This window comes from Cibotium barometz, chromosome 62 (genome assembly GCF_041138505.1).
Source record: "Cibotium barometz isolate CiBa-2024 chromosome 62, ASM4113850v1, whole genome shotgun sequence".
In the NCBI taxonomy this organism is placed as follows: Eukaryota; Viridiplantae; Streptophyta; class Polypodiopsida; order Cyatheales; family Cibotiaceae; genus Cibotium; species Cibotium barometz.
The window spans coordinates 19,466,490-19,493,145 of record NC_141107.1 but is presented as its reverse complement, the minus strand read 5'-3'; the positions used below and the strand labels follow the sequence as shown (position 1 = coordinate 19,493,145).

Genomic DNA, 26,656 nt, shown 5'->3' with positions numbered 1-26,656 from the left:
ATTTTGAGGGTTAGGCAAGTGTCCTCTTTTTGTTGATTAAGGGAAGGCAAGGGTTCTCCCAAATGCATATCATTTTATAGTTCATTTGCATAAAGATTTAATGTTACATGTAATAGGTGATGAAAATGCATTTATGAGTCACATGGGCTAGACACATGTTTTGTGCCTGTCACATGTATTGTATAGAGTCACATGGTTTGCACTAGTCACATACTTCTTGTGAGTAGATTTATGTGGGATCTAGAAGCCTCTACTCATGGCTATAATTTGATGTACTTGGTAGCTCTTGTATCAAGGAAGTTATTGTGAATATAGTGCTTTTGGTTTAAGTTTTTATTATATCTTATAAGCTAATCTTAATTAAGTGTTTATTATTTCAGCTATCCAATCATGACTTTGTGCATTTGCTTTTGATCCACCCTCGACCAGCTAGGTTTTCAAGTAGAAGTGTGAAGGACATAGGCATATGAGAGATCTTGTGGTGTTTGAGAGAGAGAGAGAGAGAGAGAGAGAGAGAGAGAGAGAGAGAGAGAGAGAGAGAGAGAGAGTTATGAGTGGTGGTGGGCAATGGTTGATATTTGGGATGCCTCATAACTAAAAGAAATGACTACATGCTAAATCATTAGGTGAATTTGTGATTGGTGAAGTCCTTAATGTTACATTAGATAAGTGTGGTAGAATAATATTATAGGTATTGTTCTACAACAAATTGTTACATACAACTTCTTGCAACTAGGCACATAGTGACATGGTAGTGTAGTAGCTGGAGTTAGTATCATTGGGATGTGTGTTCGAATGCACACACTAGACAAAATTTACCACTTGACACTAGATTTTGTCAATGAGCAACACCTAGATAAGTGGCATTGTTAAATAAAACATGCAATGAGCCCGAGGGGGTAAAAAACTTAGGCATGTTTAACATGTCTTTAGTGGATGAGTGGGTGTATTTTCACTCTTTATTCTCACTTGAAGTTCAAAGCCAATTTGCAAGAGTCAAGCCTCTTCTTTGGTGTTTTTCAATATCCATGTGTGAATTGCAGAGGGCATGCTCTAATGGAAGGGTTGATCCAACCCTTAGATTGCGCCATCATGTGGACAATCCTTCAATGCTTGGGTAACCAAGCTAGTGCAACATGCCATTTGTCTTGCATAAGAAAGGTTTCGACGAGTCCTCAATGGATACTAGTGGACAACCCGTGCTTTGCACGTCTTTCGAGACTCCACTACCCAAACCTCCTCCTCCCTTTCTCGAACCTCCAAATTCTTGCTATGTGGCAGCTTTGTGAAACTCTTCCTTAAGATAATATAGAGAAGAGATGGTGAACAAGAGCGGGTCATAAATGCGCTTGCTTTGGTTTTTTTTTTTTTGGGGTTAGAAGCGAGAAGGTATTGAATTACATATGCCACAAGGGTAGATTCGAACCCTCTACCTCCCTTTTGAGAGGCGAGGGTGCTGTCGGGCGGCTAAAGCAGCCCAAGAGGCACCAACTTGCCTTAAGAGGCTTTGTTGTGAGCGGTACTATGTCTGTTACCACGGTATACTATGTTACATGTATGTTATCACCCTAACCTAAATGCTATGGTTATGTAGGCAGAGTCCAGAGTCCAAATTGAATTGTGCTGCATGTTCAGTTTGCCAATCATTTAACGTTCTTGGGTGGCATCTTGGTTCAATTTATAATACCAGGCTTTATAATAATAGCTAGCTAGGCCTTTGCTTGCTTTTGTATAAATATATATGGAGTTGATATTGTTTGATAAAGTAGATGTGACATGACCGTCCTTTTGAAGTTTTCAAGTCTCTCTCTCTCTCTCTCTCTCTCTCTCTCTCTCTCTCCCGCTCCTGCTCCGGTTCTTTTGCTTTTACTGCACTTGGTGTGATTGTGATATATTTTCTGGAGCTTTGTTTTCCCTGCGTAGCAAGCAAGCTCGCGGGTGTCTGTCACAGAATTCCCCTTTCTATAAATATGTGAATTGAGAAAATCACGTGTGTTCTCCTTTTCACCAGCAACAGCGGCCCCTCGACACCGCCATTTTTCTAACTAGTGGGACGCTGGCCCCATTTTTGTAGTGCATACGTGTGTGTGTCACTGTGATTGCGGCGGTTGTGTTCCTAGGAACAGCAGAGACCCACATGGGGGACACACACAAACACAGAGTCTAGAGAGAGAAAGTGTGTGTGTGTTTTCATCCATTTTCTTCTCCACAGGCACGAATCAGGAGGCCCAATTTTGACTATTTTTCCACCCCCCCCCCTCTCTCTCTCTCTCTCTCTCTCTCTCTACACAGTCATCCTTAAACTCACCTCTTCCAGTAAAGCCCAATTCTATGGTGCCTCAGACCTCTTGAAAAGCTAGTAGAAAGGCTTAGAGAAAACCCCTTCTCCACCTTCTTCTACATCTATACTGCAGTCTATTAACCCTTCTCATCCTTCTGGAAGCTTACCCCATGAGTCTCATGGGGAAGCTTCGTCTGGGTTTCCTTCCGAGACTCCTAATGGCAATTTGCCAGCTTTTGTCGTTTGACCCGTTTTCACCTACCTACTGCTACTACCTACAGCGTCATCATCAGCACCCGCCTTTCGGTTTGACTTAGATCTATTACAATCACAAGAATACTTTTGCATTCTGGTGATACCTTAGCCTCCTCCTCCCCACACCTGGCCTTTTGCTTCTCTACGCAAGCCATAGCGAGTCCCTTCTCTTGAACGGATCTCTGTCACAGAGAGAGAGAGAGAGAGAGAGAGAGAGAGAGAGAGAGAGAGAGACACACACACACACACACACACACACACACACACACACACACGAGTGTTCTTATACTCTATAGTGTCGGTAATGAGCAAGAATTCCCCTTTTCATAGTTCCGAGATCCACCAGCTTCCAATCAGCAGCAGCTTTTCTACAACACCAGAGGAGGTCACATTCTGTATTGATTTGAAGTCCATCTTCTTGAAGCAGGAAAACAAGATCTTTTACTTTTGAAGAATTTTACATCAGGACAAAATAACTTCCCTTTGGCGGATACGGTGAAGGAAGGCAATGGCAAGCGACCACTGTGAATCAGGAGGAGCGCATGCCCTTGGCATAGCTTGGCCGTAGCATGCAAAGCTTCTCCACAGCATCCTTGTTACAGTACATGTAAGTCTCCCGTCGTGCAATTTTGATATATAAGTCATATACATGTTGAATGCTGTCATGGCCTTGCCGTCTAAGTTGTACATAGGTACTGTATGCAGTTGGTGTCGTACATTGGGGTTCTTTCTGCACATGCTCATACATCCGAACATTATGCTATTTTGTCCAGTACTGAATGCATGCTTTCTGTTCAGTATTTAATGCCGTGCACTATGGTTCACCATGGTTTGGCCGTACATTACTGCTGCATGCAGTTTGTCAAGTGTGTATTACACATCATCATTATACATAGTCTGTGTAGGCGAATTGTATTATACTTTCTCAGTGCTGTTGTAGCTCACGCCTCTCCCAGCTGGTTTCTTCTTGGACCTGATATTTTGATATCTCAATTCTTTCTAATATAGCTCAAAGTTTGCAAACTGTAGCTCTATCATTACACCATGGTCATTTCTCTCCATATATCCATGCTCTCTATTTCTCGGCCCGCCTCTACGTGCAACTAGTGCATAATGAAACATGGAGCTGCCCCATTCTTTTTGAGTCTATACAAAGACCATTTTCTCAGTGCTTGTGGTAAGCGAACCCTCATGTATTGTGGCATCTCCATAAAGCTCCACGTGGGCAGTTTGAGAAAGTGGTCTTTGTATAGACTCATTTAGAATGGGAGCATGCTCCAAGTCCATCAATGTAGAGATGTCAAAACTCATCTTTGGTAACTCTGTTTCATTTCTGCTTGCTAATTTGGCTGCCTTTAGTCACGTGTATCTGGAATGTGCGTTGAAACTTGAAAGTTTACGAGATGTTATTCAACATGTGGTCTGGTCGGTGTGGTCCATGCATACCAACAGACAGCATTTTTTGAGCAGGTGCATGCATAGGCAAGGCATGGCTGTCTCCGTCTGACCTTGTCTGTCCTTTGCATGTGATCAATTCTTGGAATGTTTGTAATCAGCAGAAATGATTCTTCAATGTGCACATTGGAGAAGCTGCAAATTTAGCTAGGATAAATTTGACGGATGAGTTGCATTTTGTACAACTGTAGTTCAGGGAGGTTTAGAGTGCAATAGGGTGCATGATACATGACTGTTGGATAGACAAGGAAGCACAAAGGAGTGCCTTGGTTTGGACTTATTGAAAATGAACTTATTCTCAAGGGAAGCCAATGACGCATGATTCCAATTCAGCATAATGTGGAAGCTGGTATTGTAATTTTGGCCTAAGAAAAGGACATTTAAGTATGTGTATACTGGTACGCTCTCAACTGGCTCACTGTGTGCAGTTAACCTGGGTTAGTGTGGAAGATGTTAACCCTGGTCTTACCAAGGATCTGAATGGTGCTGCAGATCCCTCTTCCATGTAGAAAAAGGGACGAAGACTACCATCTTTGCCCCTATAGCAAAAGAATTAACAGAAACAGCCAGCAAATCTTTTCAGAGTCCAAAGGGTGTAGTGGAGAGTGGGTGCCCTGTTTCACCTTGTTAGTGCTTTGTATTTCCTCTCAAAGGTTGTGAGTTGTGCGCGCTCTGCCAAATTGCCAATGCTGGGTGACTAGTTAATGTAGTGTCATAGTGGCCCAGATTACCACCTCTTCTACCTCCAGTTGCCTTGGTATACTGATCATTTGAGCTCTTGCCAATAGCTTTGTGGAAATCGACAAATCAATAGCATGATGTGGTGCAATGTGAAAACGTTTAGGTAACTCCTACTTGTAAAAGGCCTCCTAGGCCTTTCTAACCAAGATCTCCTATACACAGTCCAAACAAGATAAGAGAAAACAAAATGAAAGGGGTGCATGCAAGCTCACCACCCAATCGTAGGATCGGTACTTCAATCAAGATTCCACCCCTGAGCCAGGGGCTAAGGTTCCACCTCGCAGATACATGCCAGTTAACACAAGCGTCCCATACCACCAATGCCTGCCCACAAGGGGCCCTTGGAAAGACTATCTGCGATCTGCGGTGTCCATGGCAAGAGTAGAAACTCTGTCCCAGGCACAGACCCATCATAAGTGCTCCGCACGATTGACTATACAATAATAACCCAAGGCATCACTTATATAGTGATAATTGCTGCCATAAATAGCTAACTTGCTATATTAGCAAGTAGCCAAATTTTATTAATTCTGAACCTTAGCCCTTTGTATCTACTTGCTATCTCCTAATCCCAGGGTCCCCTAACCTTGTTGGATTAGGCCCGCTAATGTGAGGATTAGCTCTAGGTACATAACATACTTTCCCTCCTCAGACATTTCCACACTTGGAAACAAAATCTTTCTAAGCAAGAAAACCGGGGAACCTATGTTGTATACTAGCAACTATCTACTAAGTCGAGTCCTTCTCTGCCCTATGTTTCCACTTAATTGTATACTTAGGGATCAACTTATTTCTAAGTTGTCTTTCCTTGAAACCCATCACCGCTTCCGATTCATGTGGAACATAGGACAAGTCCTCAACCTCAACAAGCTCCTGAGGAGTCATGACGTTATCCTCAGCTCCCAGCATCTCTTTGAGTCTTTTGACATCATCTCCTCTTTCAGTCTATTGACATGAAAGATTGGACGAACTTTCATATTCTGAGGGAGTTCTAGTTTATAGGATACCTCTTTGATCTTTTCTGGAAAGGTCCATAGTATCTAGGGGATAACTTTCCAACCTTCCCTGTCTGTTGTCATGTGCACAGAGTGTATCTACCGTGTGCAGTATCGAGGCCTGGGGTAGCTTGGAGCTAAGCAGGCAGATTGGCGAGCTGGGCTAGGGATGGACTGACAGGCGGGCACCCATGTGTGGACACCAAATGACCGGCCAAGAGCCTATACAAGGGTGCCTAGGGTCAGTCGGTCAGAGTCTCGCGAGGTTATGCGAGAGCTCTATGCCTAGGAGCCTGGATCTAGTGCAGACGTGCACTTGCTTCATGCAGTCGAGGCCGACAGCAGTCTCGAGGCCCACGAGGGTAGCTCTGTGGCGGTATGTGTAACTTTTGGCCCTCCTAGCTCTATTTCACATGATGAAACCCATGCCCGGACACTAGACTGATGGGGAGAAACCTGAATTAGGGTTTAGAGTTCATTCATGGGAGACATACACAGAGAAGCAAGGGAGAGAGAGAGAGAGAGTTGTGGGGATAAGTCAACTCATGAAAAGCATGAGTGTGTGACTCCCCTATCACACATGTATATTGCACTAGTACACATAGTGCACTTAGTACATTAAAAGTACTAAGTGTACTATGTACTATAACTTATGGGCTTGTACACACTATAAGGGTGGGCATAACGCCTTTACCCCAACAACCTCCCACTTAAAGGCAAAGTGCCCTTAAGGAAAGGAAAAGAAAAAATCAGCATGTACATGATAATATACAAGGCCATATCAAGGCTGAAAACTGGCCTCATCCAATGCCCATCAAGTGTCTGCAATGAGCAAACCGCTCCGGAGGCAAACTCTTTGTCAACAGATCAGCCGGGTTGTCATCCGTGTGAATCTTAACAAGCTGAATTTGCTTGTTCTCTATCACCTCTCTGATGAAGTGATACTTCACATCCACATGCTTCGTCTTTGCATGAAAAACAGGGTTCTTTGCCAACTGAATGGCACTCTGACTGTCACAATGCAACAATGGAATATCCCCTGTATAGCCCAAATCAACCACTAACCGAGATAGCCATAATGCCTCCTTGCAAGCCTCTGTGGCTGCAATATACTCGGCCTCTGTAGTAGATAAGGCAGTGCACTTCTGCATCCTGGATATCCATGACACAGCACCTCCTGTGAATGTAAATACATAACCGGTAGTAGACTTCCGGTTATCTGGATGACCGGCATAATCCGAATCCGTGTAACCATGCACTAATGCATCCTGTTTGCCAAAGCAAATGCACAAATCCTGTGTGCCCTTCAGGTATCTCATGACACCTTTCACTGCTTCCCAATGCTTCTTGCCAGGGTTGGCCATGTATCTAGAAACCACTCCCACTGCAAATGCAATGTCCGGCCTAGTAGCAACCATGGCATACATGAGACTGCCACAAGCTGAAGCATACGGAATTTTGGCCATATCAGCCCTGTCTCTATCTGACTGTGGGCTGTCCATAGCACTGAGTTTCACATATGGAGGCAAAGGAGTACTAGCCTTCTTCCCCCCGTCCATATTGAACCTCTGCAAAACTTTGCCAATGTATTCCTTCTGAGACAAATACAACACATGCTGATTTCTGTCCCGAAGTATCCGCATACCCAAGATGTGATTTGCATCACCCAAATCCTTCATATCAAAGGTTTGATGCAGCCTTTGCTTCAAGGCATCCATCTCTTTACGAGATTTCCCGGCAATCAACATATCATCAACATACAAAATGAGAATCAATAGACTGCCATCCAAAGCTTTCTTGGTGTACAAGCAGTGATCTATGTCACTTCTCCTGAATTTCTGAGATTTCATGAATGTATCAAATTTATGATACCATTCTCTTGGTGCCTGTTTGAGCCCATAAAGACTCTTTTTCAGCTTGCATACAAGCTTCTCCTTTCCACTTACTGCATAACCCTCTGGCTGCTGCATATATATCTCCTCATGGAGATCACCGTGAAGAAAAGCAGTCTTCACATCCATCTGAATCAAGTCCAGATCATCATGTGCAACCAAAGCTAACACAGCTCTAAGTGTGGTCATTTTGACCACTGGAGAGAAGATCTCATCAAAGTCCACACCATATTCCTGCTTGAAGCCCTTAGCCACTAACCTGGCTTTGTATCTTGGCTTTGCATCTGATGCAACTTTGAGCCTGTATACCCACTTGCATGGCAAAACCTTCTTGCCTGCAGGCAAAGGCACCAACTTCCAAGTTCCATTTTTATGCAGAGAATCCATCTCTGACTTCATGGCACGCTCCCAAAGAGCCTTGTCTGCCCTCTGTAAAGCCTCTTTATAACATGAGGGCTCCCCACAGTCAGTGAGCATCAAGTAGTCAACCCCTGGAACAAACCTGTCAGGGACTCTGGAGGGTCTAGTGGACCTCCGTACCCAATGACCATCATTTGCAGGTTGCTGTCCAGCCTGCATATCACCCATTGGTGGCTCCTGTTCCATGCCATAAGGCTGAAAAATCATGCCCGGTATATCCTCCAACTGTGGTATATCCATAGGGATATCTTCTGCCATATCTGGCTGTCCATTTGGACCATTTTCAGCACCATTTAAGGGCTGGTTTTCCTGCTGTAATGGCTGATTTACAGCCCTTTGTTGTTGTCCATGATGTCCATCATCATCAAAGATGACTCTGCCAGGCTCCTGTTGCCTTGCAGGCTCCTTATACATGCATGTTTCATCAAAAATGACATCATTGCTGCGTATGATCTTTCTATTTATGGGATCCCAAAGTCTATACCCCATTTCACCTCTGTCACCATATCCTAGGAATATGCATTTATGAGACTTAGGATCAAGTTTGGTGCGCATTTCCCTGCGTATGTGCACGTACGCAACGCAACCAAATACTCTCAAGTGCTTGTATGACGGAGGCTTCCCTGTCCATACTTCTTCTGGCACTTTCCCACCAAGCCTCGTGTTAGGTGACCTGTTTATAAGGTGAACGGCTGTCATAACAGCTTCAGCCCAAAAACCATGAGGTAATGCAGCATGTGACAACATAGAACGGACCTTCTCCTGTATGGTCCTGTTCATCCTCTCTGCTGTCCCGTTTTGTGGAGGATCATAAGGAGTAGAGAGCTCCCTCTTGATGCCTTTAGCATCACAAAAGTCCTGAAACTGTTTGGACATATACTCTCCACCATTGTCGGAACGCAAAGCCTTCAGTGTTTTGCCAGTTTGATTCTCAACAAGAGCAACAAACTTCTCAAACACTGAGAATGTATCACTCTTCAAACGAAGAGGATAAACCCACACCTTGCGTGTGGCATCATCAATGAAAGACACAAAATATTTTGCCCCTCCCAAAGAAAGCTGAGGCATCTCACATACATCTGTATGCACAAGCTCTAACTGAGCATCTTTCTGTCCAAGAGCTTTCTTGTGGGGGCACTGTAGTTGCCTACCATATATACAATGCTCACAAAACTGAAAACTTGAAAACTTTAGAGAAGGCAAGTAACCCAAACGAGACAATTGCTCCATTCCCTTGACACTCATGTGTCCCAACCGGCTATGCCACATAGAAATTTCCGGCAGCTCGGTTGCATTTACATTAGCATGGTGACAAACACCTGCATGCATAAAGTAAAGAGTGTCCACTTTAGAGCCTCTGGCAACAACCAGTGAGCCCTTACTAATCTTCCACTTTCCACTACCAAATGTGGTAACATAATCAGCATCATCAAGCTGTCCAGTAGAAAGCAAATTCTTCTTGATCTCAGGCACATGCCTGACATCATGGAGCATAAGCTGTGAGCCATCTGAAAATACAAGCCTCACATCACCTCTGCCAAGAATCTTGCATGCATGGTTATCACCCAAATAAACCACTCCTTCATTGCCAGCAGTGTACCTGACAAACAAGTCTCTGCAACCTGTGACATGAAAGGAGGCACCTGAATCAATGATCCATGAGTGCATACCATGACCACCTGTAAGAAGTGAATGGGCATCAAGTGAAGACGTAAAGAGGACCTCATCCTCACTGCCACCTGCATGTGACACATTGATTTCTTCAATCTTGACTCCACTTTTGCCCTTTGGCTTTACATCTTTGGCTTCATCCTTCTCTTTGTCTTTGCCTTTTCCCTTTTCCTTTTGATCATTTTTCCATTTGTAGCATTGCTTTTTGATGTGTCCCTTTTTGCCACAATAATGGCATTCCAAATCCTTTTTGGAGCGAGACTTGCTCCTTCCCCTTTCTTGGCTTTTCCCCCTTTGTTGGGATCTCCCACGTGCATTCATTGCATTGGACTTTCCAACAGAGTTGTTTTTCCTGTTCATCTCTTCTTGAAGAAGAGCACCCTCAACATCTGCATATGACAGCATAGCATTCGAATTGCTAGTGGCTGTCCTGAATGTGTCCCAACTCTCTGGCAAAGTGCATAACAAAAAGGTGGCTTTGAACTCATCGTCCATTGCCAACTTTTGATTGATGACCTGGCTGACAATACCATTAAACTCATTTAAATGGGCTGTCATAGACGCCCCTTCCTTCATCTGAAGGCCTATGAGTTTCTTCAACCAATACACTTTGCTTGAGGCACTTTGTTGGGCATACAAGTCCTGCAATCTCTGCCACATTCCCCAAGCTGTCTTCTCTTCACGAATGCTGAAAAGTAATGAGTCTGACACAGACAACATGATAGTAGATCTTGCCAGCTCATCCATATCTTCCCACTCTTCAGCTGTAAGAGAAGCGGGCATCACACCCCTTTCTTTGATAGGCTTGTGCTGCTTTTTCTGGAGCAACACATTGTAGCACTGGGTTTGCCAAATATCATAGTTATGCGAGCCTTCAAGCTTCTTGATGTGAAGCAATGAAGAGCTCTCACCTGTGGTTGCCATAGCAAAATGCAACCTGTAATGCCTGACTCCCTGCAAATGTGCAAACACTGCACCAAAAGATGTGCAAACACTGCACCCAAAGCACACAAAGTGCTCACAAATGTTCTCCCAAGCTTTATCTCCCACTGCGGAAGCAAGAATGCAACTTTTCTCCCACTTTTTGTGATGAAAACACCAAAATCTGGTTGCTGCAGATTTTGGACAGCACCTTAAATGTGCTCTTTTGCCCTTCCAAAGTACTGTACAACAGTACTAATTGCTTACAAATGATGTACCAAACCTGTACCGGCAATTTCAGCAGCTGAATTTGAACCTTTTGATCACTCAAAACAGTGTACAGCCATGCCAAAACATGCACAAAGCTGTGCCAAATCTGTACCAGCAGGTACAATAGCAATAAATGCTCTCCTGGCTGTCCAAATGAGTGAAAATCAGACTTTTACAGTCCTGTACACTGCATAAAACAGTCCCGAACAGAAATTGGGCAAAAGCCCCTTGACTGCAAGCTGATTTCTGAGGATTCAAGACATAAATGTCTTGCCTGCTGCTTTGCCAAGCTCAACAAGCATACAAACTTGAAAAGCCCCTTGATTTGAGATCAATTTCTGATCATGCATGGTACATTGGCGCACATGAAGGCATCCAGAGTGTTCACGATGCTTCCCCCTGGCCACATATACATCAAATACATGAAAGCCCCTTGATTTACAGGCACATTGAGTGCTTGTAAGGCATCAACACATTATACATAGCATCAAATGCGATTGCCTGCATGCAAATCAACCAAATCGGCACAAAAGCTCCTTGATTTGCACTGCAATTTGCTGCAATTTTGCCCAAATGTGCGATTTTTCACATCATACAGCATGTATGAGTGCTTAATTGCACAATTACATCAAAAGCCCCAAATTTCGACATCCAATTTCCTGCAAATTGATCCTGATTTGACCAATTTCCTGCAAATCGATCCTGATTGTGACCAATGTCACCCAATTTTGCCAATTTTGCTCAAAAATTGAGCAATTCGGCGCCTGTATTCGCTCAATTAATGATTGCACCTGCTCAATTGCAAATCCCCAAAAAAAAAATTGAGGCAAATACCTTGATTTCTGAATTTTGTTGCAGGAAACTGATGCAGAAAGGGGGAGGCAAAACTGATTCTGCTTGTGTTGATGGAGTTGGCTGCGCTGCAGATTTACGGAACGGGTTACGTTTTCTCCTCAGCAGGTGACGTGGGGCTGAGCGCCTGTTGAATGCTTGGCGTTTTTTCTTGTTCGCCTGCCTACCAGCTGAATGCACGGCGTTCTTCTATGCTCGCCTGCCTACCAGCTGCCACGCCATCGCTCCGCCTGGTGTTTGCCTGGTTCGCTCGCTGCTGAGCGCCTGGCGCCAAGTGCGTGCGCTGGAACTCCACGCTTCACCAGCTTAATGCACAGCGACCTTCGCTTATATTCGCCTACGTGTACCAGCCGACGACTAACCAGCAGCCTTCGCTACTCGCTCGCCTCCACGCTCGACGCTATTTGTTGCACAGAACCCGCCTAGTGCCTTCGCTCGCTATTTGGACCAGCCGACGCTACACGCCTTGTGTCAAGTCGTCCTTCGCTCATTTAGCGCTGGCGCCTTCTACACGCCTCAAGTCGACGCTTTTTTGTGTCCAGGTCCCTTGCTGCAAGCCTAAGTAGTCGACTGTGCTGATGACGCTTCTCACCAGCGATGGCCCTCCCTCTTGCGCCAAGCTTGGCCAGACCTCGTGGCTGTTGGGCAGCCCACGCTGGTTGGCTGGGCAGAGAAAGGCGACCAGAATTCAGCACGACCAGTTGATGTAGGCGCCTCACCACATTCAATCGAAGCTCTGATACCAGTTGATGGGAGAAGGAACCTGAATTAGGGTTTAGAGTTCATTCATGGGAGACATACACAGAGAAGCAAGGGAGAGAGAGAGAGAGAGTTGTGGGGATAAGTCAACTCATGAAAAGCATGAGTGTGTGACTCCCCTATCACACATGTATATTGCACTAGTACACATAGTGCACTTAGTACATTAAAAGTACTAAGTGTACTATGTACTATAACTTATGGGCTTGTACACACTATAAGGGTGGGCATAACGCCTTTACCCCAACACAGACAGGTGGAAGAAGACATGGGGACAAGGTCCATTAGGTTTGATTAAGAAAACGCACCATTCTTGGTCAAAAAAGCAATAAAAAGCAAAAAGTCAAACAGGGTTGACCGCGAGCCAAGGGCACCATTGGAAAGAGGATACTAAGCCGGACCAAAATGCTAAAAGGCGCTTTCTCAAAAAGCAGCTTTAAGGCCAAAAAGCAAGGCCTTAAAGCTATTGCAGACAAGAGATCTACCAGTGGTTTTATGTTCTCATTTGGGAGTGCTGCTGTGAATTGGAGCAATAACAAGCAGCCAACAGTTGTCTTGTCGAGTACAGAGGCAAAGTACAGGGGTGCTGCTATGGCAGCTTGGTTTCAGAAGTTACTTGGTGACATGGGAGAGCCCGTGGATAGGGCAGTTGTCATATATTGTGACAACATGAGCAGCATACAGTTGGCCAGTAACCCAGTATATCATGCTAGAACGAAGCACATTGATGTGCATTATCACTTTGTGAGAGGGAGAAGGTTCTAGCAAGAGATGTAGATCTGGTATATGTCATCACAGAGGATCAGGTGGCTGACATCTTCACGAAGGCATTGGACACAGAGAAGCTCCACAAGTTTAGGAGCTTACTTGGAGTGCAGTGTGTGGAGCTGAGCTCGAGGGGGAGTGTTGAGATATCGAGCTCAACTAGTGCTATGGTGGACATTTATGAACTGCGTGGGTGATAGCTTCCGCATCTACACCACTGGCATGGTTGGTGAGATTATGGGTGATATGCGGCCAGTGGGATGATAGGTTGTGTGACAGCCATTTTGGATTACTAGAGACTGGCATAGTTATAGTGCCAGCTCATTTAGTTGGGTTCACATTATGGACCGACCCTTGTATGTTGTAGTAGTTGAGTACTAACCCATATAGTGTGTACTCTTATCTTGATGTTATGTTGTTTGAGTAGAGAAGAAGAAGATAGAAGAAAATTCAACTATCCATCTCTCATGTCTTGCTCTCTCGTGTGTGTGTGTGTTTGCTTGCCAGGGTTTGAAGCTCTCCCTCTCCCCCACATTCTCTTTAGAGAGCAGAGGAAGACCAAGGGCCTCATGAAGGGAACTGTTAGCATTATTCATCTCCTGGTAGTGTGCCCAAGTTATGTATCAGGGGTGCCCAGATTTATCCCGGGCAGCACCATATTTTTCCCTCATGTTCAAGCCCTTGGTTGTAGGGTTGGCCACCCATTTTTCACATGTTTATTTTAGCTAGTCGTGAGTCTTTTTTGGAGCAAGTTGGCCAGCTTATTTTGGGGCTTGCCTCCTCCTCACCTTGACAGGGGCTTCCAAGCCTGGGTCCTCCCTTACGACCCCTTGCATAGGGCTGTTTGTATCATTGCTTCTTCATCTTTGTGCAAATTCATTTCTTTCTCTTTGTGCCTATGTCTCACGCTTTCCGTTGCACACTCTGACATGGTATCAGAGCACCAAGTTGAGGCTCTTCTACAGAAGGTGTTGTGTTTTTTTTTGAGAGAAGGATTTGTGCGTTTTTTGATACTGCTGGTTGCACAGGAGGAGGGAGCGTTTTGGCCTTGTCTGGGGCGGCTGGAGGAGGTACAGGGCAGCCCCTACTGGCTGCGTTTTCTGCAGGTCTGGGGCGGCTAGAGGAGGTACCCTTATGGCTGCATTTTGTGCTCTTGTGAACAGGTGAAGAATGGCAGCGTTTTGCAGGTCTGGGGCGGCCAGAGGAGGAACTGTGATGGCTGCGTTTTCTGCAGATCTGGGGCAGCCAGAGGAGGTACTGACATGATGGCTGCGTTTTCCTCTACCACCCTTTCTTCTTCTTGGTACACGAGCTGCTTGCTGGTTACAGCAGCGTTTTCTGTTGCATCATCTCATCTGCGTTGTTTGGAGGCAGTGGAGGCAGGTGTTCTTTTCTAGGAATGGTGCCTTCCCACATGGCCTTGAGCTCTTGCTCGGCTAATCTTTGCTTTGCCAGGTTTTTTTCAGACTCATGGGTGCACACTTGGATTGAGATCCTCGAGGTGTGTGTGGAAGATAGTTAGTCCTTTCTCGGTGGAAGATAGTTAGTCCTTTCTCGGTGGAAGAGGGGTCTATGAGTTTGTGCCAGTTCAGCCTTGTTTTGCTGGTGTACAGATGTTTTCTTTCAGGTTTTCAGGGTGTTCACCTTGAGAGGGGGATGTGGTTACTTGGCAACGTGTGCCACTCCTATTCCCTAGGCAGTTGGCCTTTTGGATTATAGAGTACAGGCACATGAGTTTTCATCCCTAGGATAAGCATTGATTTGGGAGCTTGGTGTATAGGTTGATATCAGCATTCATGCAGAGGCAGGCTAGATCATTTGGTGACGAGAGCTGTTGTCGATGTTCACAGGTACTTGCTCAGTTGCAGGATGGCAACAGGATGCAAGGTAGGTGTACAAGTTCATTGGATACAGATAGGTACCAGTGGAGCAGCAGTTTGAAGCAGATGATTGACATCAGATTGTGCTTTGGATGATGAGTTGTAGATGGTTGGTTCCACATGGACACGTGACTGGTTGGTTGGGAGCTTGCGAGCTGGGGTTGTCAGGTTTTGGCAAGAGAGCTTTCTTGAGCTCAGTGCCATAGTTAACACCAAAGAGAGCTGTTGTTGATGTTCACGGGTACTTGCTCAGTGTTGCAGGATGGCAACAGGATGCTGTATCAGGGGCGCCCAGATTTATCCTGGCACCATATTTTTCCCTCATGTTCAAGCCCTTGGTTGTAGGGTTGGCCACCCATTTTTCACATGTTTATTTTAGCTAGTCGTGCGTGAGTCTTTTCTGGAGTAAGTCGGCCAGCTTATTTTGGGGCTATATAAGGCTTGCCTCCTTCTCATTTGTACTCACCTTGACAGGGGCTTCCAGGCCCGGGTCCTCCCTTACGGGAGTAGTTGTTCATCATGCCCTCACCTACGGGGACCACCCCTTGCACAGGGCTGTTTGTATCATTGCTTCTTCATCTTTATGCGGATTCATTTCTTTCTCTCTGTGCCTATGTCTCACGCTTTCCGCTGCGCACTTTGACAGGAACAACCATGAGGTTGATACAAAAATTCTTGATGGGAACCAGGGTCATTAGAAGAGTACCATGACTTTCAGCAGTTCATATGATTTTTTAGAAAATTCCTTGCTTGGAGAACCAAGAAGGAACATGACCAAAGAAGGGCTCAGATATTTGAAGAGTTTATCAAAGAACAAGCCATTGAGGCAGAAGGAGTGGAATCTGCCAAAGCTTATCTACAAGCCAAAGGAGTTACCATTGTAGAAGGATCTAGAGCTACCCGGTCTATTTCTTGTGGAGAAAACAAGGAGGCTATTCCTAGGCCGACTTTTTTTTTTTTCAGATGCAGCTTCTTTGGGACGACAGGTGAGGGAAAGGAAGGCAAAGGAAATTACATCGACCGGCAAGATGGACTTCAAGCCGGGAGAGAAGAGCGTCAAGTTTGATGCTTTTCATGGAAAGTAGGATATCCAGAAAGCTTTATCCTTTGTTGAGCAATTTGATGGTTCTTTTGGAGGTGACGACTACTCTGAAAAGTTGAAGCTTCGCATGGTTCGTATGCATTTGAAGGATGCCGCCTTGAATTGGTGGCTAAAAGTAATACAAGCAGGGACCAAGCCGAAGACGTGGAGCGACTTCAAAACTTTGTTCAACAAGAAGTTTTTACCCCCAAACTTTGAAGCTGATGTGCAAAGGGAATGGGATGAGGTAAAGCAGAAAGTTGGTGAGAATGTGGCATCATACCTTAACAGCTTTTCAACTGTCTTTTTTGAAGTTTACTTCCTATATCCCCATTCCATACTAGTGGAAATGCGTAATTCTGTCAATGGGTTGCAGCCTAAGCTTATGCAAGTAGTTTACATGGAGGGACCAAAGACATCGGAAGAAGCTCAAGACAAGGCTTTGCAAAGTTGAGGCCTTGTACATGCCTTGGATGGACGGCAAGACAAAGAACGGCAACCGGAATCCATCTCAAAAGAAAAAGTTTAAAGACCGATCCCCATCAAGAAGTCGATTCTCTCGAGAAGGATGAGTGGAGGTAAACCCCACTCTTTCGAAGAAGATTGTTCCTCGAGCAATATCAACAAGAGGAGATTATGGAGCAAATGACCGAGCTATTGGAAAAGGGTTTGATTAGACGTAGCTCATCATCTTTTTGCTCCCTAATCTTATTGGTTCAGAAAAAGGATGGTTCTTGGCGTATGCGTATTGATTACAGGTCTCTTGACAAGAACACTGTGAAGAACAGGTTTCCTATTTCTAGGATTGACGATATCCTATATAGATTGGATAGAGCCAATGAGTATTTGGTGATGCCTTTTGGTCTTATCAATGCTCTGGCTACTTTCAACCAAATGATGGAAATAATATTTCGAGAACATGGAAAGTTTGCGGCTACTTTCTTTGATAACATTATTGTGCATTCAAAGAATGAGAAAGAGCATTGAAAGTATTTGGATATGGTATTTCAGGAACTCAGCAAGCACGAGTTATATGTGAACGACAAGAAGAGTGAGTTCTTTTTGGTAGAAATTCACTACTTGGGCCACATAGTGTCCAAGGAAGGGGTTAGGATGGATCCAGACAAGGTCAAGGCTATTATGGAATGGCCAGAGTTGACTAGTGTGCATGCAGTTTGAAGTTTCCTTGGCTTATGCTCTTACTACATGAAGTTTATCAAGTGGTTTGCTGTGGTATCAAGTCCACTACATGATTTGACAAGGAAAGCTGCGGGATTTCGGTGGGCCAAAGCTGAAAAAGAATCTTTGAAGCATTAAAGTTTTATGCTAGCAAAGGACCAGTGTTGATTATTCCAGATTTATCAAAGCCTTTTATGGTAGAGTGTGATGCCTTATGAGATTGCATTGGAGCAGGCTTGAACCAAGCAAGCCATGTGGCCTATGAATGTCAAAGAGAACAAGGAAGCAGATGCATTATTTCAGAGACCCCTGGGCTATGTGGTTTCTATGGGTTACCATATGGATTTCACTTTGATGAAGGATCCTTATGCTACCAAAGAGGATTTCAAAGATGTTTTGAAACAGATTGCAGAATAGAAATTTAGTGATTTTTTATGTCATCAAGTAGGGTTTTCTTATCATGCGAACCCAGGTTATGTGACACAAGGAATTGAGGCCAAGGCAATGGAAGAGTGCCATGCTCGTTCCTACATGGGGCATAGAGACACCTTGACTACACTTCAAGCTTTGGAGAGCTACCTTTTATTGGCCTAGTATAAGAAAGACATTGAGCTTTATGATTCGAGAATGTTTGGTTTGTCAGAAGGTCATGTTTGATCGACAAACACCAGTAGGACTATTGCACCCATTGCCAAAGAATGATGGTATATGGACGGACCTCTTCAGGATACCAAGAAGATCATTGAAGGATATATAATGCCTTCCATGACAGTTTATGGAAACCATGTATAGGGTTATCTCCAGAGGAGCTTGTATTGAAGGATCCATCAGGGATGGAAAAGCCATAACATATTGTGTTTCATTCTGTGAGAAAGAGAGGAAAGATAGAGGTCAGAAAGTTTCTCTTGGACTTCGAGAATTATTCGCTATTGGATGCGAAATGGATGCTGGAGAAGTACTTCAAGGACTATTCATATATACTTCATGCTTATGAGGAAGTTGATTGGTTCAGATATATTTGAAGTACAGGTATATCAATGTCTAGTGATCAAGACAGATTCAAGAGGGAGGGATTGTGCCTCTAGCCCTCTTCATTGTATATATATTGGATTGGAATTGATCATTATTTTGCTTATATATATTGGATTGGAATTGATCATTATTCTGCTTATAATGGTTACTTGGACATGCTCTAGTTGGGTGGCAACGATGTTGGATAGCCCAAGTAGCAAGATTTGTATATGGGTGGCAACGATGCGAGATGACCCATCGAACGACAACAATGCCAGAATGAGATTTGTATATGGGAGGCAACGATGGCAACGATGCTAGATATATTGGACTTCGCAGTCGGGCGGTCATTGCGACCAGATGGCTCACATGACTATATTGGATTTCGCAATCGGGTGGCCAGATGGCCCACATGACTGTATTGGATTTCGCAGTTGGGCGGTCATTGCGACTAGATGGCCTAGATGACTGTATTGGATTTCGCAGTCGGGCGGTCATTGCGACCAGATGGCAGAGATGAATGTATTGGATTTCGCAGTCGGGCGGTCAATGCGACCAGATGGCCGAGATGACTATTGATGAACTCTCATGCAATTGAACCAATCCAGTGTTTAACTTGAAATGGTCCACAATATCTAGGGGATAATTTTGGAGATTGACCAGTCCGTAAAGTCTCGGAATCTTTTGAAACTTGCAAATACACCATCGTTTCGTGAGAGAACTCTCTCGGTGAACGATGTCTATCAGAATAAAATTTGTCTCTGTCTTGAGCGCTTCTAATAGATTCTCTCGCAACTTGTAACATTTCTTGCATGTCTTACAAAAAAGTACATGTTGCATCATGCTGAAGTCCTGAAAATCCCACGGTAACAGGTGATCTAGGTTGAAATTCGTACATAAGTATAAAACGACTAAAACTTGTACTCATATTCCTAGTACTATTGTATGCAAATTCTAACATAAGAAGATAATCCTCCCATGAACCTGGTCTTTTGGAGACATATGCACGAACCATGTTCTCCAAAGTCTGATTCACCCTTTTAGTCTGGCCATCAGATAAGGGATGATCTGAGGAACTCAGATTCAAAGTTGTTTCCAACTTCTCAAAAACAAGCTTCCAAAAGTCACTTGTAAACTAGAGTCCCTATCACTGACTATGTCATGCGGTAAACCGTACAGTCTAAACAATTGCTCGATAAACTACCTTGCTAATTGCGTAGCTGTAACAGTCTTCCATGTAGGTAAAAATCTAGCCATCTTTGTCAAGTGGTCTACCACAACCCAAATAGAATCGTGGCCTTGACGTGTTCTTGGCAATCCGGTAATAAAATCCATAGAAATACTTTTCCACTTATTACCTGGGATTTGCAAAGGATTCAACTTCCGAGTCTGCCTAAAGCGTTCAACTTTATTCGCTTGACAAATTTGACACTTGAGGACATAATCTTCTACATACCCTTTCATCTTTGGCCAATAGAAAGTGTCTCACTAAAGCTAATGTCTTGTGTACCTCGGGATGTTCAACAGAAGGGGCATCATGACACTCCTTAAGAATCTTGGACCTAATGTTCGGGACGTTTGGTACACGAATTTTGGCATTACGGACTAGTAAACCATTTTGAATTATCCACTGGCCTCCCGCAACCTGAATCGTAGGCTGTTCAGTCACTGAGTCTTGGTCAATCAATGCGCTCCCGACTTGGATGCTCTGCCAATATGGACCAAAATAACTATCAGTCTTGCAAAGCCCTCAGTGACTGAAATAAGTCAGTGGAAATATCGGTGAACGACAAAGTATTCACCTCTTTGATCCGAGTAAGCGCATTTGCTACACTATTCATAGATCCCTTGCGATAGCGTATCTCAAAATCAAAATCTTGCATTAACTCTGCCCATCTAGCTTTGCGTTCTCTCAAATCATCCGCATCACACACATATTTGATTGACTGGTGATTAGTCAACACCACAAACTTGGAGCCATATAAATAATGCCTCCAAACCTTGAGAGCGTAATGATAGCGTAAAGCTTCTTCTCAAGGGTTGGCCAACGAGATTGAGTGTCGTCCAGCTTTCGACTCTTGAAAGCAACAGGTCTACTATCTTGGAATAGAGCAGCCCCGATGGCAATGGGTCACCCTACCTGTCTGTACAGACCAGAAAATCAGAACTGTACCTGTCCGTACAGTCTATACCAGCAGTCCACGTGGCACTGTACTTGCCTGTGCTGCCTGAAACCAGTCTCTGTACTCGACTGTACCTGCTCAACCAGTCAGCGCCGCCTGTACCAGTTCTGTCCAGCGCCGCCAGCACCTGCATTGTCCAGCGCCGCCAGCTCCTGCTCTGTCCGTACAGCTGTCCGTACCATTGTACATGCAGCAGCAGCTCTGTACCTGTGCGCAGCCTGTACCAGTAGATGTACTTGCAGCAGCAGCTTGTCCGTACAGAGCTGTATGGCTGGACTGTACGGCCTGTTTTGCACAGAAAATTCCAACAAAAACCAGCAGCCAGCAGTCCCACGTTTCTTCTCCTCTTCTCCATGCTTGAGCTTGCACGACTCCCAAAAGCAAGAGAGAGAGAGTGAGGTGAGAGAGGCATGCACTCCAAAAGTGGAGTTGCCCCCTCTGCAAACTTATCCTAGGGCCCCAACTTTAATAATACTTAAAGTTCCCCAGGGGCCACTAAGGCCTAGGGGCAAACCTTCAATAAAACATTAAAAACAGTAATGTTTTTGTCCCCTTTCACATCTGAAGTGTCCACACATCATTCTCATTTGTCCGGGCACCCCAAATGCGAATATTTTAATATTTTTGCTCAGCAACCACCATGCCCACACTTGTGCTGTTCCATTTTCACAGGGCCATGACATAGCCCCCTCTTGAAAAATGGCAAGTGTCCTCGATTGCATTTTGGTGATACAGCAAAATATCCAAAGTGAAATATACAATATGGCAAGATCAGCGTCCCAATCTCTCTAAGCCAAGCACCAAGTTGTATACCACTGTGAACCATACACAACCACAATATCCCATGTGACTAGTACACATATATCATAGAAGTCCCATAAACAGATGTACTGTCATTCATCAGTACCTTCGGGTGAGATAAAAACTGCACCAAGCGACCTCTAGATGTCATCTGAGCCTGTCTGTATCAAGGGAGTGGAGGTACCCCCCTCTTGAGCATCAGGTAATGCTCCAGACCCATGCTCTGCTGAACCTGAATGAGCCACAATAAGAGTTGGCTCTAACTCAAAGGCATCGAGATAAAGCTGCAAAACCTGAGGTGAATCTGTGAAGTCACCTTCCTCCATCCACTTCGCATCCATCGGTGAATAGTTCTTGAACTTCACAAGATAGCGACGGGAAACTTTACCTCGTACCTTTCTTTCCTTATGTGCCAGTATCTGCTCTGGAAGAAGAACCTCATCAAGTTCCTCAACTTCTGGCTGAGCCTCATCTGATACATCCTCAGGCACATCCCCACGGAAAGGTCTAAGGAGACTCACGTGAAAAGCATTGTGAATCCTCGAGTGATCTGGTTACTTCAAACGATAGGCTACCGCACCAATCTTTTCCAATATCTGAAAAGGCCCATAATAGCGCATGCTCAACTTAGGGAATAAGCGCTCTTTACCCTTCATCTTCTTGAGTCTAGCCTTTTCAAAGCGCAAAAGAACCCAATCACCCAATGCAAACTCTAAAACACGTCTCTGACGGTCTGCGGCTTTCTTTTGCTTCTGTTGAGTTTTCTGGAGTGCCAACTTAACTCTCCGATAAGCTTCATCCATGTTTTCCACATACTGATCAGCCTCAAAGATCTTATCCTTTGTATGCAAAATGGGTGGTACCTTCTTCCCTCCTTCCACAATCTCAAAAGGCGCCTTGCCTGTCGAGGTATGTACAGTGTTGTTATATGCAAACTCCACCAAAGAAAGATACTTTTCCCATTGTTGCTTGTGCTCTGACACATAACACTTAAGAAGATCTAACACTGTAGAGTTAGCCTCTTCCGATTGACCATCTGTTTGTGGATGAAATGACGATGAAAACTTGAGAGTTGTACCCATGTTGTCAAACAACCCTCTCCAGAACAAACTCGTCATCTGTGGATCACGGTCACTAATGATAGACGTAGGCAAGCCATGATACTTGAAGATGTTCGCCATGAACAACTTCACCATATGATCCACTTTGATCGTCTTACGCACGGGAATGAAATGGGCCTGCTTACTGAACCTGCATTGATAGTCCAAATGCCATCATTACCCGTTTGTGTCCGTGTAAGATCAAATATAAAATCCATGGCATTGCTCTCCCAAGTTCTATCTGGAATAGGTAAAGGCTGTAATAACCCTGGTGTCTTTTGACGGTCAAACTTTACCTTCTGACATACGATGCATTGCCTCACAAAGGCATCAACATCTCTTCTCAAGGTTGGCCAATAAAAGAAAGTCTCCACTGCTTTTACCGTGGGGTCAATACCTCTATGACTTGCATACGGTGGAGCATGACTTTCAATCATAACCTTGAGGCGCAATGGCCTGGTAACACACAGTCTGCCATGCATCAATAAAAACCCATCTCTGAGAGTATAATGCTCATGCCGCTGACCGTCAGACATCTGATCATACAACCTTTCAAAGTCCTCATCATGGGCATACTGCTCTTTCATTTCATCAAGCTCATGATGGTAAGCAAGTGAAACTGCGGAGACCTGTGGCTTGCGTGACAAAGCATCTGCCACTACATTCTTTTTGCCTTCCACATGCACAATCTAAAAGTGAAACATAGACAAAAAGTTTGCCCAACGCATATGCTTCTCTGAAAGCTTAGTTTGCGTGAGGAAATAACGCAAGGTCTGATGATTTGTCTGCACAGTGAAATCAGCCCCAAGCAAGTAGTGTTTCCATGTAGAAAGAGCGTGAATTACAGCCAACATCTCTTTCTCATAAACCTGTAAATGCTTCTCGGCATCTTGCAATATTCTACTTTCATAAGCTATCACATGTCCCTCTTGCATGAGAACTACCCCAATGCTACTTCGCATGCATTACATTGGACAACAAAAGCCATTCGGAGGTCCGGTAACACCAATACTGGAACCGAAGTAAGCTTTTCTTTGAGCTTTTTGAATGTTGTAATTTCCCGATCAGCCCATCTAAACGGAGTTGCCTTCTTTGTCAATGCATGAAGAGGCGAAGCAATTTCAGCGAAGTACCGTATGTACCGCTTGTAATAGGAACACAATCCTAGAAAGGTGCGTACATCATGCACGGTCCTCAAAGCTGGCCAATTAAGAATTGCTTCCACCTTTGCTGGATCCATACGGACTCCATGCTTAGATACAATATGTCCCAAGAAGTGTATTTCTTGCAAGAAAAACTCACTCTTCTTGCCATTAACAACCAGCCTATGGTTTCTGAGTTCTGCAAACACAATGGCCAAATGCCTTCTATGCTCTTCCTCAGTTTGTGAATGCACAATCATATCATCAAAGAATGTGCCCACAAACGCTCTATGAGGCCTGAAAATCCTGTCCATCATTGTGTTAAATGTGGCAGGTGTATTTGTCAAACCAAAGGGCATAACCAAGAACTCATACAACCCAAACGTGGTTTGGAATGCTGTCTGATGCACATCCTCGGGTCTAATACGTATCTGATGATACCTGCTTTTCAAGTCAATGCGACTAAAGACTGTGGAGCCCTGTAAGCGGTCCAAAATGTCATCGATCCTCGGTATGGGGAATCGATTCTTAATGGTGTTCTTGTTCAGCGCCCTGTAATCAATACACATGCGCCAAGAACCATCCTTCTTTTGCACTAAGAGTACAGGTGAGCAAAAGGGTGATGAGCTAGGCTGTATCAACTCTTTATTCAAAATCCTGCACCTGACTCATAATTTCTTCCTGTTGGGCTGCACTAACACGGTACGGCGGTCTATTTGGTGGAGTACTACCAGGAATTAGATCAATGGCATGATCTTCTGGCCTCTCAGGAGGAAGTTCTCTTGGCAATGTTTCGGAAAAACAATCTTGGAACCCACATAAGAAATCAGTCCTGTCCTTATCTAACATAGACAAATTAGACTTAGACTCATCATCTTGTGCATCCTTTACATAAATCAAGTACGCGGAAAGATGCTTTTTCATTACTGATGAAATTGCCGAAGCGGATACAATAGGAACAGATTCCCCTTTGAGTTTTACATCCAAAACATGTTCTTTCCCTCTATGAGTCAGAGTGATTTTCCTATTGTATGTATCCACCACCGCATGTACTCTGTGGCACCATGGCATACCCAACAAAACATCACAGCCATCCAGAGGCATGATGAAAAATTCTTCGCTGTCCACATAACCCTGCAAGTGAAGCCGAAGCTTCCCAAGGATAGGAGTGACGGGTTCTGCATACCCAGGACAAGCCATGTTAGCCTCATATAACGGCCCCATCTCCTCCGCACGAATCTCCAATCTGCCAGCCAAATCAAAGAATATCAAGGCATTTTGATCTCTCACTTTGCCCCATGCCCTGCACAACTCTGTCTCTTCACCACCTGGCTGTTCCCCCACAAGATCAGGAACTAACCCTGCAGAAGGTTTTGGTTTCTTTGACTTGGGCTCTCCTTTATTGTCAGAGTCTTTTTGAGACTTTCTCTTGGGACAATTAAATGACATATGCCCCTCTTCAGTACAGTAAAAACATTTCCGAGCATCTCTCAAAGCCTGTCTCTCCTCAGAAGTTCGCTTGGGCATTGGCAACTTCTTATACCTCGTCTGTGAAGACCCTTTAGCATCACGTGAAGCATGCCCAGATTTTTCAGCTTTCTTGCTCAAGTTCTTACTGCCTTTAAACCGAGATGATCCTCCAGTGAGTAACGCATTAGCTGTCATAGCATTCTCTATCATCTGTGACATGTTCGTTACTCGAGTCTTGATACAATAATCTCGCACCTCTTTGGGCAGCCCGCAACAATACTTCTCTACCTGCTCAGACAAAGGCACATGCACGGTAAGAAGTCACTGGGAGTAAAGCTTCCCAAAACTTCTTGTTATAATCTTCCAAATTCTCACACTTTGAAGCATCCAACTTGTGCCATGCAGTCATAACATCCACCTCAAATGTAGATGTGAGCCATACGGAAGAGAAAACCTGTTTAAATTGTACCCAAGTAGTGGGTGCTATGCCCTGCAAAAGAAGAGTAGACCACCACTGCAAAGCATTGCCTTTGAGAAAAGTGGCAGCTTTCCTCACCTTAGAGGACTCTGTGTAATTCCCACCAGAAAATCAAACTGCTGTAAAAGGGTAAGTGCTTTTAATTTATCTTTGGCTCCACTGAATGTATCAAACTTCACAGCAGCTCCCCCTTCCTTATAATCCTTCGCCTTACCCATAGGCGTTAGATTATCGTATGGAAGTGGCTTTGCAGGATTGCTGCCCCCAACATTCATGCCCATCATAGGGTCAACATTACCCATTCCCACACTTGGCATGCCATACATTCCAGCCATGTTTCCAAACATACCATTATGCATGCCTGGCTGCATGCCACCATACATATTTGCTTGCATTCCAGGTTGCATGCCCCCAAACATATTTCCTTGCATACCGGACTGCATACCACCATACATATTCCCTTGCGTACCAGGCTGAAAATTTGCTCCAAAAGGCCCTAGCATACCCATGTCTCCCTGAGGATAACCCCCAGTCATAGATTGGAAAACTGAGCCACCACCAAAATAACCTGGATGCGTAGTCTGCTGAGGAATAGATGGCTGTCCAAAGAAGGAACTCTGAGAGTCAGCACCATAAGCATGCTCCATGTTTGGAAACTGTCCAAAAGATGGATCGTGTGGGAAGGCACCACTATGACCTTGAGGAAGGTTCTTAGAACGCATCTTCTTCTTCTTCTTTTCGGGCTCTGTACGGGATCTGCCAACCATTGCATTGGGTGGTTCTTTCTGCTTCTTGTTACTGATTGATGACTTTAGGAGGAAGATGTGGGTGTATTAAGGCTGAAGCCTGTGGAAAACTCAAAATATGACTTAGCTTGGTAGAGAATGAGAAAGGAAAGAGGCTGAAGGAGTTTCAAAGAGATTGAGGAGGAGAATTCACATCAAGTGAATTCAATGCCTACTACAAGGAACACGGGATCAAGAGAGATTTGACACTTGCTCATACTCCACAACCAAATGGTGTTGCAGAGCACAACACACAACACAGTTGTGGA

The 26,656-nt window shown here is 44.5% G+C and overlaps 1 protein-coding gene across 3 annotated transcripts in view; it reads left to right on the top strand.

Moving 5' to 3' along the window:
- The first annotated feature begins 1,842 nt into the window (after positions 1 to 1,842).
- LOC147604218 (transcription factor TGA2.2-like) overlaps positions 1,843 to 26,656 on the top strand; it is a 35,019-nt gene continuing 10,205 nt past the window's right edge. The window contains exons 1-2 of one of the 3 annotated variants that reach the window (XM_086795094.1): positions 1,960 to 2,921; positions 3,003 to 3,143. The gene's annotated coding sequence lies outside the window, so the exon portion shown is untranslated. Of the gene's footprint in view, positions 3,144 to 26,656 lie in introns of all 3 variants that reach the window. The other 2 variants (XM_086795092.1, XM_086795093.1) reach the window with 2 other exon arrangements.